The sequence below is a fragment of the Mustela nivalis genome (genome assembly GCF_964662115.1).
Source record: "Mustela nivalis genome assembly, chromosome: 6".
NCBI lineage: Eukaryota > Metazoa > Chordata > Mammalia > Carnivora > Mustelidae > Mustela > Mustela nivalis.
This window is the reverse complement of record NC_139025.1, coordinates 64446769-64461232: the sequence shown is the minus strand read 5'-3', so window position 1 is coordinate 64461232 and position 14464 is coordinate 64446769. Positions and strand designations below refer to the sequence as shown.

The 14464-nt window shown below is 41.1% G+C and overlaps 1 protein-coding gene across 2 annotated transcripts in view; it reads left to right on the top strand.

Annotated features, from left to right (window-relative positions):
- The window catches only part of AKAP6 (A-kinase anchoring protein 6), a 464347-nt gene that overhangs the window by 34766 nt on the left and 415117 nt on the right, over positions 1 to 14464 (top strand). Inside the window, exon 2 of one of the 2 annotated variants that reach the window (XM_082737844.1) lies at positions 12045 to 12184. The exons of the other annotated variant lie outside the window; for it this stretch is intronic. The gene's annotated coding sequence lies outside the window, so the exon portion shown is untranslated. The remainder of the gene's footprint in view (positions 1 to 12044; positions 12185 to 14464) is intronic. 2 annotated transcript variants of the gene reach the window in all.

Genomic DNA, 14464 nt, shown 5'->3' with positions numbered 1-14464 from the left:
ACATTCAAAACATTCAACACACATTTGAGCATCTATTCTGTGCCGGCCACTATTCTGGGTTATGACAGTTAATGGAATAGATGACAACATCAACCCCAAAAGACCCCACTTTCATGATACTTAAAGTTTAGTGGGTAACAAGTCAGAAAGGCTTGTTGAAGAAGTTTGGGGTTTAAGGGCAGAGGGCAGCCACTGTGAGAGAGTTAAGCAAGGGAGTGTTGCAGTTAGAATTATACCGTACAAGGTTAGATATATGATTTCGCCCACTAGGATGGGCATCTTTGGGAATGAAAGTATTCATAATAATCCTGCTGGAACAATAGGCGTAAATGGGGCAGAATAGAAAAGATGGGCCCCCTTTTAAAATGCGGGGAAAAGACAGGAGGGGAACAAGATGGAGGCAGACATTGGTCATTGCAGGGACCTGGATGGAAGATAGTCAGGACTGATGCCCAGGTGTGGAGGGAGGTAGAAGGAAGTGGATGGATTTGAGAAACACTTAATGGACAGACCTGTCGTCCAAAACAGGCAGGGGACAGTGAATGTGATATGGTGCCAAGAACCCTCTTTTAGACTGATAAGGACCCAGAAACCAGTAATTGTTAGACAAAGTCATGAGATCTCTTACTGATTGCCTATTGTTCTACTACCTTGTCCACATGATGACCAACTTCATCAAAAAAAATTTTTTTAAAGCATTCTTTTTTTTTAAATGTATTTTTTAAAAGATTTTATTTATTTATCAGGGGCGGGTAGACAGAATGGCAGGCAGAGGCAGAGGGAGAAGCAGGCTCCCTGCCGAGCAAGGAGCCCGATGTGGGACTCGATCCCAGGACGCTGGGATCATGACCTGAGCTGAAGGCAGCTGCTTAACCAACTGAGCCACCCAGGTGTCCCTCATCAAAATTCTTGATGGAATCTAGATAGGCATATACATCTCTTATATTTTTCTGAACTGCTTATTCAGTAAACCGATTTAAAAACAAAAAAGTGAGGGGACTTTGTTCTGGTAAGACTTATTTGTAATAAATGTTCTCTTGATCCTGAGATTGTTGTTTCCTTTCCTTTCAAGTGTTGTCTTATGGTTTTTGTACTATATTAGGATTTTCCAGAGAGAAAGAACTACATATGTGTAAATAAAAATGTGGATGTGTGTTGGATATGTGTAAATAAAAATAAAAATATATATGTTTAGAAAGAGAGAGAGAGAAACTTATTATAGGAATTGGCTCACAGAGTTATGGAAGCTAAAAACTCACACAATCTGCTGTCTCCAAGCTGTAGAACCAGGAAAGCTGATGCTATAATTCAGTGCAAGTCTGCAGGCCTGAGAATTGGGGTGCAGAGGGGATAAGTGCAAGTCTAAGTTAAAATGTCCTTGAACCAGCAGCACTGATATGTGAGGACAGGAGAAGATGGATATTCCAGCTCAGGTAGAGAGGGTGAATCTACCTTTCCTCCAGTTTTTTGTTCTGTTCAGGCCCTCAACAAATTGGCTGATACCCACCTGCTCTGGAAAGGGCAATATCTTTGTTTGGTCTATTGCTTTAACAAAACTACTATTTCAATAGCAGGCCCAGAATAATGTTTTACCAGCTATCTCTGGGCATCTTTTAGCTCAGTCAAGTTGACACATAAAATTAACCATTACATGCACATTATGTGTATTGAATTTTGAATTAAAGAATCTTTTCTTGCATAAGTAAAGGAGAGAACAGTCCTTTGTAAGCATTGAATTTATCCCTTCAGGGGCTGACTTACTCCGAATATGAAGTGTGGCTTACCATCAGTCTGTGACATGGCCATTATTTCTAAGCCAGTGTGTTTTGTTCTCCTTTGGCCACAGGACAAACGATACATGGCATATTCAGGACAGGGTCAGAGATTCTGAAATATCTACCATCCATCCAGAGAGGCCCTAGTGAAAGACTGAAAGACTGTGGACAAATCAGCACAAACCATAAACTGCTGCTGGAAAAGCAGCTTGGTGGTCACCCTCAGAGGAGGAGCCCCACCTCCACATGGAAGGCAAGAACTTTCTTGGTCCCTGGCCACCATCATTTTTTGTCTCCTAAAGATGATGCTATTTTAAAAAGAATTTTAATTTTTTATTAACATATAATGTATTACTAGCCCCCGGGTATAAGTCTGTGAATCATCAGGCTTACATACTTCACAGCACTCCCCATAGCACATACACTCCGCAATGTCCATAACCCAACCACCTTCTCCCACTAAAGATGATGCTATTGGTCTGATGGTATTGTTCCAGGTTCTTATGAGGAATGCTTATAAAAATTGCTGCTGAATATGCTAGATATGCAAAGTATCGTTTAATTGCATAGTTACCAGAAGTGAACCCAAATAACAACTGAGTTTGATTTCCTGCAGAGTAGAATTGTTCCCGATACATGACATTAGCAGAGTTCTGCAGGGTCTCTAATTGCACAGTCTGGAGGCTTAGCCATAAATAACTTACTGATTGATCAGGGAGGAAGCCAGTGGCTCTATTAATGCTGGTGAAATGGGAGAAGGACTGAGTAACTCGCATAAAATAAATCTTGTATTTCACTGTTAAATGATAGGGGAAGGGAAGATAGTCTCTTAAAGCTAAAATATGTTATTCTTATAAAGGCTCTCAAAATATAAACAGACGAGTAAGTGGTTAGAGATATATTTGGAGTTTGTATTTTCTGGGTTTACGGGCATGCAGAGACTTGGGCAGGTTTGTTTTAATACTGGAGGGATTTGCCTCCTTCTTCATGTATTCTGCTCCATGATAGCATCCTCTTTCCTTGTGTAAGAGCAAGAGGAGTGATTATGATGACTCCTGGTTTGAGTCTCAGTCAATTCCTGAAGTTGCAAAACTGAGTCAACAAATCTTCTTAGTTAAACTCTCCCTGGTTGATTTCTTTTAAGGGGAGCTATTTGCTGGTTTAAACAGTAATATTGAGAAGTCAAAGATTATATATTAAACAATAGCAAGAGAACTTTAGAAACTTGGAAATTAACTAATTCCTAAAAATAAATGACCTAAAAGATATCATAAGCAATACAAAAGCCATAACCCCTACCTCTTTTTCCTTCCTTCCTTCCTTCTTTTCTTTTGTTCCTGCATTGTTCCTGGCACTGTACTATGTCCTGGGGGTATAGAATTGCTACCATACCCACTGTTGAAGAGGGATTGAACAAACAAATTGCCCTACGGAAGGATCCATGGTGTTTTGAGGAGGCTAGCATGCTGAGGGAGTAGCTAACAGGCCAGGAGCCAGGCAACACTTGCTATGCAAATGAAAATTGTAACCATTTCATGAATGCTTTTTGTTAACATTTTTCTTTTACTTTTGATGGGTCCTTTGTGGATTTCTGTGACTGTAGAGGAATTCTGAGTCACTATTGAAGATTTTAATAAAGAAATACACCATTGGCAGATGGAGGAGTGGATGTTTTAGTTCAGTGAAACTTGGACCAAGGCAAATTTAGTGGATCAGATGTAGTGTTTGTAATAGATAAGAAATATTAGTCATCCAAATGAGATGCTATTTCTGTGAACCCGGATATAGTCATATATTTTTCACAATAGTAAAACTACTTTATAATAAATGCAGTTGTTAAAAATTACATTTTTGGTTTTTGGACGCTAGAGACAAAATAAAGGAAATGGCAGGTCTTAGTCTTTTGGAATCAAGCATTGACTCATTAACTGACAATAATTTTTCTCAACATAGTGGAAGGAGGGATTAGGAACTCCCAAAGCAAGATTTTTTTTTTTTTGTAGTTTGGAGATTCTTTCTTTCTTTCTTTCTTTCTTTCTTTCTTTCTTTCTTTCTTTCTTTCTTTTGAGATTGTTTCTTAGGAGAACACGGAATGATTAAGGGAGGTGAAGCAAGAGGTATTGAAGAGGTATTGCTAATCGTTGCCTGTCAAGTTTTAGGAAAAGATGAGAAGGTTAGATACAAACTTGAGTAAAGACTCTGAGGAACTTCTTAATCTTTCAGAGCCTGATGATTCTGGTTCTTTTCAAAACTTATTGTGTGTGTGTGTGTGTGTGTGTGTGTGTGTGTGTGTGTGTGTAAGGTCATGGTTAGCCTTCTAGGAATAGACCAAGTGTCATCTAGCTGTAAGTGAGTACTTCCTAATTTTTATATTATTGTAAAAGTCTTTAAAAGAAGAAATAATTACTACATAATTATAGAAAATAGACTTGAAATATGAAATATGTGCATCCCATTTGGATTAAAATATAGCAGCTGTATATCCTGATAACCATAGTTATCTCTGATTAGAGATGACGGGTAACAAGGACAACTGTTATATGGAACAGAGGACAGATTGCTACTGAATGAAGGAAAAGGCCAGAGACAGTAACTGACTACTTTGTATAAGAAATACACACTTCCTGGGCACCTGGGTGGCTCAGTGGGTTAAGCCTCTGCCTTTGGCTCAGGGAGATCCCGGGGTCCTGGGATCAAGCCCTGCATCTGGCTTTCTGCTCAGCATAGAGCCTGCTTCCCCCTGCCCCTCTCTCTGCCTGCTTGTGATCTCTGTCTGTCAAGTGAATAAATAAAATCTTAAAAAAAAAAAAAAAAAAAGAAAAGAAAAAGGAAATAGCATACTTCTTGGCCTGGCATACAGTTTAATTCAGAAACAGGTTTTGAGGGCCTAAAAAGTGTTGGGACTATGCTGGGACTAGGCCCTGAAAGTGTTGGGACTATATATAAAGATTGAGATATAGTCTATCAAGAAGCTTTTAGTGCATTTGGGAAAAATACATACATGACCACCAACCACAGCTTGACAATAACTGATTGATATATTGGTAAGCTAAGTTAATTTTTTCTAAGAAGTCATCCCCCAGGAGAAGCTGCTGTTAAGAATACTTACACATTTGTCAGAGAAATAAAGGAAGGGCCTTCCATTGACAAAGAGAAAAGGATGACAAAGGTGACAAAGGATGACAAAGCCTTGGCTACAGGAGAGTATATATGACATTGAGAGATGCTGACTCATTTCATTTGGCTAGAACATAGGGTGCAAATTGCAGGGAGAATGAGAGGCTGGTGTGGTTTATTGGAGCCAGATTGTGAAGGACCTACCTAAGATGTTTTGGATGCTATCCTCTAGATGATAGCAACATTTTATTATGAATAATTTTTTTTTAAAGATTTTATTTATTTATTTGACAGAGATCACAAGTAGGCAGAGAGGCAGGCAGAGAGAGAGAGGAGGAAGCAGGCTCCCTGCTGAGCAGAGAGCCCGATGTGGGACTCAATCCCAGGACCCCGAGATCATGACCCGAGCCGAAGGCAGCGGCTCAACCCACTGAGCCACCCAGGTGACCCGATTATGAATAATTTTTAAACATACAGCAAAGTTGAAATAATTCGATAATGAGTGCTTAAATAACTAACCATCCAGATTATGCTATTAATGTTTACTGTACTTGTTTGATCACCTATGTAGTACCATGAAAGATGGTAAGAATGTGATGAGAGCCTGAATGATGAGAGATATTGATTAATTCAGGAGATAATCCAGAAATGGAATCAGTGGATCAGTTGACCAAATGAATGTAGGGAGGGGAGGAGTGGAGGGCAAAGGCAGGATTGGGGGAGTGTAAAAAGCGAAAAATGACCACAAAAGACCCCCAATCGCCAAAGCAATCTTGAAAAAGAAAAGTAGAGCTGGAGGCATCACGATTCTGGATGTCAAGTTATATTACAAAGCTGTAGTAACCAAAACAGTATAGTACTGGCAGAAAAATAGACACACAGATCTTTGGAGCAGAATAGAAAAATACAGAAATAAACCCACAATAATATGGGTAATTAATCTTCAACACAGCAGGAAAGAATATCCAGTAGGAAAAAGACAGCTCTTCAACAAATGAGATCGGGAAAACTGTACAGCTACATGCAAAAGAGAGAAACTGGATGACTTTCTTGCATTATACATCAAAATAAACTCAAAATGGATTAAGGTTCTAAACTTGAGAACTGAAACCATAAAAGTCCTAGAAGGGAACATAGGCAATAACTTTTTTGATATCACCTGCAGCAATTTTTTCTAAATAGGTCCCCTGAGGCAAGGGAAACAAAAGTAAAAATAAATTATTTAGACTACATCAAAATAAAAATCTGCACCATGAAGGCAACAATTAGCAAAACTGAAAGACATCCTACAGTATGGGAGAAGACATTTGCAAATGACATATCCAATAAAGGTTTAGTGTCAAAAATATATAAATAATTTATACAACGAAACACCCCAAAATAATCCAATTAAAAATGGGCAGAAGATACGAACAGACATTTCTCCAAAGACTTACAGATGGCCAACAGACACATGAAAAGATGCTCTTCATCATTTGTCATCAAGGAAATGCAAATCAAAGCTACAATGAGCTACCACCACACACCTGTCAGAATGGCCAAAATCAACACGAGAAACAATAGGTATTGGCAGAGATGTGGAGAAAGGGAAACCCTCTTACACTGTTGGTGGGAATGCATGTCATTATTCATGCCCTGCACCCCTCCCATGGCTTGAGAGGATGGAGCCCACAAAAATTTCATTTTGAGGTCTTATGTGGTGCCTCTCATATAGTAATTATTCTGTCAGAGTCTATTTGTGGCTAAATAAAATGTACAAAATACAGAGGAAATTAGTACTGTTTTTAAATGAAAGTTTTCTATTAAAAGTACTTATCTGTTCAAACAAAACATGAATGCAGGGGTGCCTGGGTGGCTCAGTGGGTTAAAGCCTCTGCCTTCAGGTCATGATCTCAGGGTCCTGGGATTGAGCCCCGAATCGGGCTCTCTGCTCAGCGGGGAGCCTGCTTCCCCCCCCCTCTCTGCCTGCCTCTCTGTGTACTTCTGATCTCTCTCTCTCTGTCAAATCAATAAATAAAATCTTTAAAAAAAAACATGAATGCAAATAGACTCAAACCAATCTTCTATTTGAGAATAAGGAGAATGTATTTTCAGTTTTTGTTTTTATTTGAGCTGTTTGCTTTTGGATTTCATTGAGTAAACTGAGGAAGGTAATATTTTGGTGATTCCTCTTCTAACTGCATATGGTGTATAACATGAGATCTTGGAAATACCACTTTTCTTGAGCAGCTTCTGGTCTCATAATTTAAAGTCAGGCTTGGATTTCTTAGCTAGATCAGTGCATACCTTTGTCCTTTGCACTTCCTTACTGGTTTGATGTAATTTTTCTTTTGCTTATTCTGACTTACTGTTGGCATAGTCCCACTGGTTTTGTTACTTCATTTGTGAGTCCTTTTTGGACTTTAATCAAATGTGATGTTGTGTCTGATCCTTCTCTCCTTTGAATTATGTAACACATTCAGGTATGTGGTCCTCTGTTTTCCCTATGAGTTTAGAGTAGAGATACCTCAGATTCCTCCCACATTCTTTTCTGCATCATGTCGCTCACAACTCCCACATATAGTTAAGTCATATAGAAGTGTGTGTGTTTGTGTGTGTGTGTGTGTTTGAGAGAAAGAAAGAATGTGTCTACAAGTCAGGGTGAGTCATACTGAGAGACACAGGCCAGCCATGAGCACAGGCAGTTACAGGAGCGTGGAGATACCTAGAAAAGGCCTGATCATTTGGGTAAAATGGCCACTTTCCTCTTCCATATCAATCCTACCTGCATTCAATTTTAGTTTGTATTTTAGCTGGCTGTCCTACCTTGAACAGAACACCAGAATCCAGGGCACCTGGGTGGCTCAGTGGGTTAAGCCACTGCCTTCGGCTCAGGTCATGATCGCAGGGTCCTGGGATCAAGTCCTGCATCGGGCTCTTTGCTCAGCAGGGAGCCTGCTTCTTCCTCTCTCTCTCTGCCTGCCTCTATGCCTATTTGTGATCTCTGTCTGTCAAATAAATAAATAAAATTAAAAAAAAAAAAAAGAACACCAGAATCCTTGCGAGTTTAGAGGGCTCTGTAAGAGTTTTATGAACTCACAATACTTGTTTAAGAGCCCTTGATTAATCATAATTACTGTTTTACAATGAATCTCTCTCTCTCTTTCTCTCTCTTTTTTTATGGAGAAGGCAAACCCTACTTGGATTTTCAGAGTCTCTTCAATACCATGAAGAGAGACTTATTTTAATTTTGTATGTTAATGTCGTGGTAGTACATTAATGATCATCACTCAGAGAGACAGCAGCCCTGGTGGCCACTTATACATAAAGTCCTAAATGTATTCTTTTAAATGATTTGCAGTTTGGGAGAGGAGGAGAGACCTAAGAATCAGATCTGGCTCTGTATAATAGAAGAGCATTATGCTATCAAGAATAGTTCTCATCATTTTCCATAGTAACATTATGGTATACAATTAAAATGGCAGTATTTCCATGGTGTGACAAAATTGTATTGTCATGACCACCATATAGGGAGAAAACGAACACTTAGTATCCTTGTAATAATAATGAAATATTGGGGCATCTGGGTGACTGTGTCCATTAAGCATCTGCCTTTGGCTCAGGTCATGATCCCAGGGTCCTGGGGTGGAGTCCCACATAGGCCTCCCTGCTCAACAGGGAGCCTGCTTTTCTCCCTCTCTCCCTCTCCCCCTGTTTGTGCTTTCTCTCTCTCTCTCTCTTACTCCTTCTCTCAAATGAATAAATAAATAAAATCTTTTACAAAATACTGAAATACTGGGGCACCTGGGTGGCTCAGTGGGTTAAGCGGCTGCCTTCGGCTCAGGTCAGGATCCCAGGGTCCTGGGATCAAGTCGCATCAGGCTCCCAGCTCTGAGGAGAGCCTGCTTCTTTCTCTCCCTCTGCTTGCTGCTTTGTCTCTTTGTGTTCTCTCTCTGTCTGTATCTCTCTGTTAAATAAATAAAATCTTTAAAAAAAAAAACACTGAAATACTTAGAGCAAGCATTAGAATTTTTTTTTTTTTTTTAAAGAATAAACAACTATTATGATGTCATCCAAATGGAAAGTCTTGCAAAGGGCAGAAAACACTTTTGGCGGAATGTACGGGGAATGCTGATGGTATTGTTTAAGTATGAAATAATAAGAGGAGCAAAATTCCCATCTCCATCCCCTCCCCTACGAAATATCTTCTTGTGTTTTCATCGCTCCTTTTGAAGTCAATATATGATCTTTGCTTTAATCAATTTTTAAAGCTTCCTTTGAAGTCAGTGGGAGCTCGTGCCTGGAAGAGAGGAAAGTGGCCGAGGATTGGGTGCCTGCTGGGGAAGAGGGACCTGCCTAATCATTAGCAGAAAAGAGTATTTATTGATTGTCGTCCTCTACATGGTTTGTTAGGCTCCATAGCAATGTGATTTTTAAAATGGTTAGATTCATTTTCTAGTATTATAAAGATATTAAGATGACCCAGACCAGTTACTTTTTTTAAAGATGGTGTTTTCATTTAACACAATTGGAGAAAATTGAATATTTATAAATGGAAGTAATTCTTTTATCTTGATACTCTCACAAATGCTGTTTTACCTAAGTGAATTTTACAGATAACGAAACTAATAATTATCTAATAGAGTAATTCCTTCAAGGACAATTGAAGAGTGAAGGATTATTTTCTCCTGTATGAAATTACTTCAGACTGCTTAGCTTTTTTTTTTTTTTTTTGTCTCCTGTCATTAAAGACTTTCTTTGGGAAGTAATTGATTAGTCATTCTTCCTGTCACTTCCTGGCTGCTGCTTATTGTCCTCTGTGATGCAGATCATGTGTTCTGTTTCTATTCTGCTTTCTTATTTTACACAACGTTACTTGTGGAAGGTTGGGAAGGCCTGAGGTAGCTCTATGCCTTTCCTATGGGGTAAAACACAAAGACTGCCCCCTTTTTCATGTCCTGTTCCCTATCCTCATCTTGTCTTGTTCCTTACATCCTGTGTCTCCTCTTCTCAGCCTGCTTCTTTTCTCTACCCCTGTCTCCACCCCTCACCCCCTGCCACCCCCCACCCTGACAAGCCATCACCTCCTAGGAGCAGAGGCCCCCCCCCCCCCCCCCCCCCCCCGCCTGCCTTGCTGACTTGGGTGCAGGCTTGGGCTCTGCATCTCTGATTGCATCTCGACCTGGATGCCTCTCTGGGCCTCCGGCTCAACACTTAAAAGCTGAGTTTAGCAGCTCCCACCAAGTTTTTTATTTTTAATCTCTGTGAATGGCATCACCAGCCTGTATCTAGTCTGAAAATCTGTGAATTGCCCTTGACAGTGTCTCCTCCTTGTCACTTCACCTTTAATCATTTAACAAATCCTGTCCTGTCCACCTTGGAAATCCATGATTTGCCTATCTTCTTCACTCCCCTCTGCCACCCTCTGGTCTAGTCCTTATGACATCTTGCTGAGGACTACAGCTGCCTCCTTTCTAGTCGCTTCCTTGTACAAACTTCTCTTCACACTGTTGCAAGTTATCTTCCTAGAATTTGACAGACTTAAGAACCTCCCCCTCAGTTTGCCTCAGCTGAGCATCTAAAGCCTTTTATAATCTGAACTGCCTCTCCAGCAACTTTTCTCTGCAGTAAATCCATTGTTTCCTGCCACTGAAAATGCTGCTTGATTTGCTTGGCAAATGCCTATGTGTCCCTCCAGATTAGGCGAAGTGTCTTTTCGGTGAAGCCTTCCTTACTGTCTTCGGGCAACCTCACCTGCTCCTTGTCTGGGTCCCACTCTCTCCTCTTTGCTCATTAACAGTGCTTGGAGGGATGACCTGCAATTATCTCTTTATGTGTGTCTCCTGCACCAGAATGAAGAGTGTAGTTTGTAGTTTATTTCTCTCCCCATCCCCATGTCTACCTGACCTTGCGTGCAGATCAATAGAACATCTGGTGAAGGAAGGATGATTTTGAGAGCTCTTTTTCATTTACATTTGGGCTTGAAGTTGTTTTATGTTATTGAAAATGCTGGTTCAGACATTAAGATAATAAAACATTTTAACAGAATATCCCTTCAGGAGGCATATAGTTAGAAAAGGTACAAAATTTTTTATCACTTTAAAGGGAAAACAGTGCCTGCCAACTGAGAATGATCTAGCAGAAGGACAAAGTTCTGGTCCTTAGCAATGTCCTCAAACCCTTGCATCACCTCCAGAATCATCTGCTGCTAGAGTCCTTGTTACATAAGAAAAGTGACTCCTGATCATTAAAACTACTTTTGGGGCGTCCAGAGAGCAGACATCCGTGTCAAATCTTCCACTTCTCAAGATTTCTGGGAGGATCTCAGTTAAGAGCCTCTTAAGAAAGAGTTTTTCTTAGTGTTTTTGGCAGGACCTATAAATCAAAACAACAAATCCCTGAAGTTTTAGTTTAAAAAATGGTAATAGTGGAGAAACATACAGCCAAAGTTCCTAATCCATGATAGGAGTGAGAAACCTTTTTTCTTTTAAAGAAATGTAGAAAATGTCAAGGGGGTGCCCTTCCTTACAAAGAGAAACTTGGTTTTAATTTTAGTGGTTTTCTGGGCAATGGTAAAGATAGAAAATTACCCATTTAATTAATTTAAAAATTGAGTGAAAGCATCTGACTGTATTCAACAAATATATAAGAGTATGCCTTAATTCCACTGGTTGGACAATTAAAGGAGGAGAACAAAAATAAGACAGTTCTGGAGGCAGAGCAATGGGGGAAGAAAGAGGCAGAGCACAGTTTGTTTTAGAGGGAAGGCAGGGGACATAGAGTTTCATTGTCCCTCCCTCCTTTCTAGCTTACCTCATCTGGCCCAAACCATCCTCCCATGGCATGTCTACCCCAGGTACTTCAAGTTCTTCTCTCAGTTTTTAATCAGTCTCTGTCCCTAGACTCTGCCCCCAGAGCCTTGCTTTTGCAGGGCCCAGATTCCCGTGAGCTGTGGAGTCTCATCTCCATTTTCCCAGATGGATGAAGCTTGTACCTGCTCATCTGCAGCTCACTGGGGTCCTAACCAACCTTTGGTTTTAATCCTCTGAACCTTAGTGTCTTTGTGTATGTGAAAACAGGATTAGTAAGACATACCCCACAAGGCTGGAAGTCACCCAGCAGGTCCTCAACAAACATTTATTTCCTTTCTCTCTGCTTTTTTCCCCGTTCCAGTTGCCTCACTTTCCTCTCTGCTGATACCAACGCTCTCGAAACCTCTCACGAACTAAGTCATTGGCTGGGAATTTGCCTCTGCAATTCTGCCTGGAATCTACTCTTGTGTCTGAGAGTGGGAGGCTCAGGGAGGCTTTGAGGTGAGGACAGCTTTGTACCAGCTGCAGAGTCAGACATCAAGACTCAGGTCCTAGTTCTATCGTGTCCTTGCTGTGAGAACTTTGGACAGGTTGCATTTTCCCTTGGTAGTTTCCTCATTGGTAATTTGGGAATAATAATTATTTTGACTTTCAGGATTGAAGGAAGAATTCAATGAATTACTTCATGAAAAGGGGTTAGTGTAACATCTAGCACATTGTTAGTGCTCAGTAAGTGTTATAGATACCCCAATTTAGAAAATTTGCTGACCAATGGCATGGTGTGCTCAGTGTCCAGTTTCATCTTCTCATGTCAGAAAGAAAGCATGGCAGGATTCAAGTGCTGGTTTCAGAGGAGTGTCCAGAGCAGGCCCTCGAGAGATGCTTGCTGGAGTTCACTGCCTATGATGGAGGGGGAGGGTGGAGGGGTATACTGGCTTTGCTTTGCATGGGAGGGGGTGACCCCAACAGGGAAGGATGCAGTGACTTGGGTGTGGCTCCCTGGGAAGGGAGTGGTGGGGGCAGCTAGGATGAGGAGTCCACAGGCTGCTGCTGCCATCACCTGAATGCTCTTGGTATCTGCCCTGGCCTCACCCTCTTGCCACTAGCTCAGAAATCACCTCATGGCCCAGAGCCCTGCAGCCCCTGCTTAAAGAAATACTGCCTTAGAAAGATCATGTGCCCTTCTGAGATAGAACTTTTTTTTTTTTTAAGGTTTTATTTATTTATTTGACAGAGAGAGAGATCACAAGTAGGCAGAGAGGCAGGCAGAGAGAGAGAGAGGGGAGGAAGCAGGCTCCCTGCTGAGCAGAGAGCCCGATGGGGGACTCGATCCCAGGACCCTGAGATCATGACCTGAGCCGAAGGCAGTAGCTCAACCCACTGAGCCACCCAGGCGCCCCTCTGAGATAGAATTTTGAGATTCTACACAGGAGAGTGGGGTTTTTCTTTTTTTTTTTTCTTTTTTTTTTCTCTCAGTGAAGAGTTGAGAGAGAAGCTGAGGAGAAAACCACTTACAAGCATCAGAAAAATATTTAGGTGTGCAGAAAAAAGAATTGTCCTGAACCAACTTTAAAAGGATAGCTATTCTGGGGCACCTGGGTGGCTCAGTGGGTTAGAGCCTCTGCCTTCAGCTCGGGTCATGATCCCAGGGTTCTGGGATCGAGCCCCGCATCGGGCTCTCTGACCAGCAGGGAGCCTGCTTCCTTTCCTCTCTCTCTGCCTACTTGTGATCTCTGTCAAATAAATAAAATCTTTAAAATAAATAAATAAATAAATAAAAAATAAAAGGATAGCTATTCTTAAAGTCTTTGTCAAAAATATCATTATCGAGGATTCTGGCCATAGGACTGGAATGCTTTTTAATAGGAAACCAGAGTTTATGTGTCTGAGTGTGTCAGTGTACATCAAGGTACTACGTCATTTCTTATTCTAGTCTGAAAAAAATGAATGATTTATCTTCCAAGGGCTTGTATCATTCTAGAATAACTGTAGTTTCTGAAACCTGTCATTTATCACATATTCTGAGGCAGCGACAGACTATCTGAATTTGGCAAGTCCCAGAAAATCCAGTATGCCTGCCTGGTGACAGCAGAGTGGAGTTACATCATGTGTAATTTAACGTATGTAAATTCAACCCGGAACATTTGGAAAGAAATTTAAATATTGTGACTCATTCTACATTCCAATTCACTCAATAAGCATCGGCCTGCTTGGAGAGCTCTCTTGAGATGGGAGACAGGCTTTTCTTTTCCTCAGTTGATCTCAGCTCCCTCATTCCCCCCAGGGTGGAGCAGCTCCCTGAGCTAAGGGCGATTCTGGGTTTAACCACCACTCCTGAATGCAAGTCAACTTTTCATCCCTTTTCAACCCAAGAAAAAGTTAACTCTTCCAACCGTGGAGAAAAGCAGTGTTATTGTGTGGCCAAGTACCGGTCCCTATGTGGTGTCTTCCTGGTGGATTTTCAAGAATGGTGTACAAAATGAGTATCTTTTGCCATATGTGCTACCTTGAGAATTCGAGCCCTGTTGAAATGCAGCTATTTGCCCCCCAACAGTTGCCTGTCTCATTTGCCATTCCACACTTCCTCCCCCACCTCTTGTTCTCTTCCTTTACCATTGTGCATATAAGTGACCAGCAGTAGGTTCTAGAAGGGCTAATTCCTGACCAGCAAGCAGCCACCAGTACTGTGTTCAGTGCTGGAATTAGGAGCATCTGAGGCACAGTAGGCACCCTGCAAACTCAAGGCTTAGGTTTGGGGATATGCTACCAAGGAGGAAAATC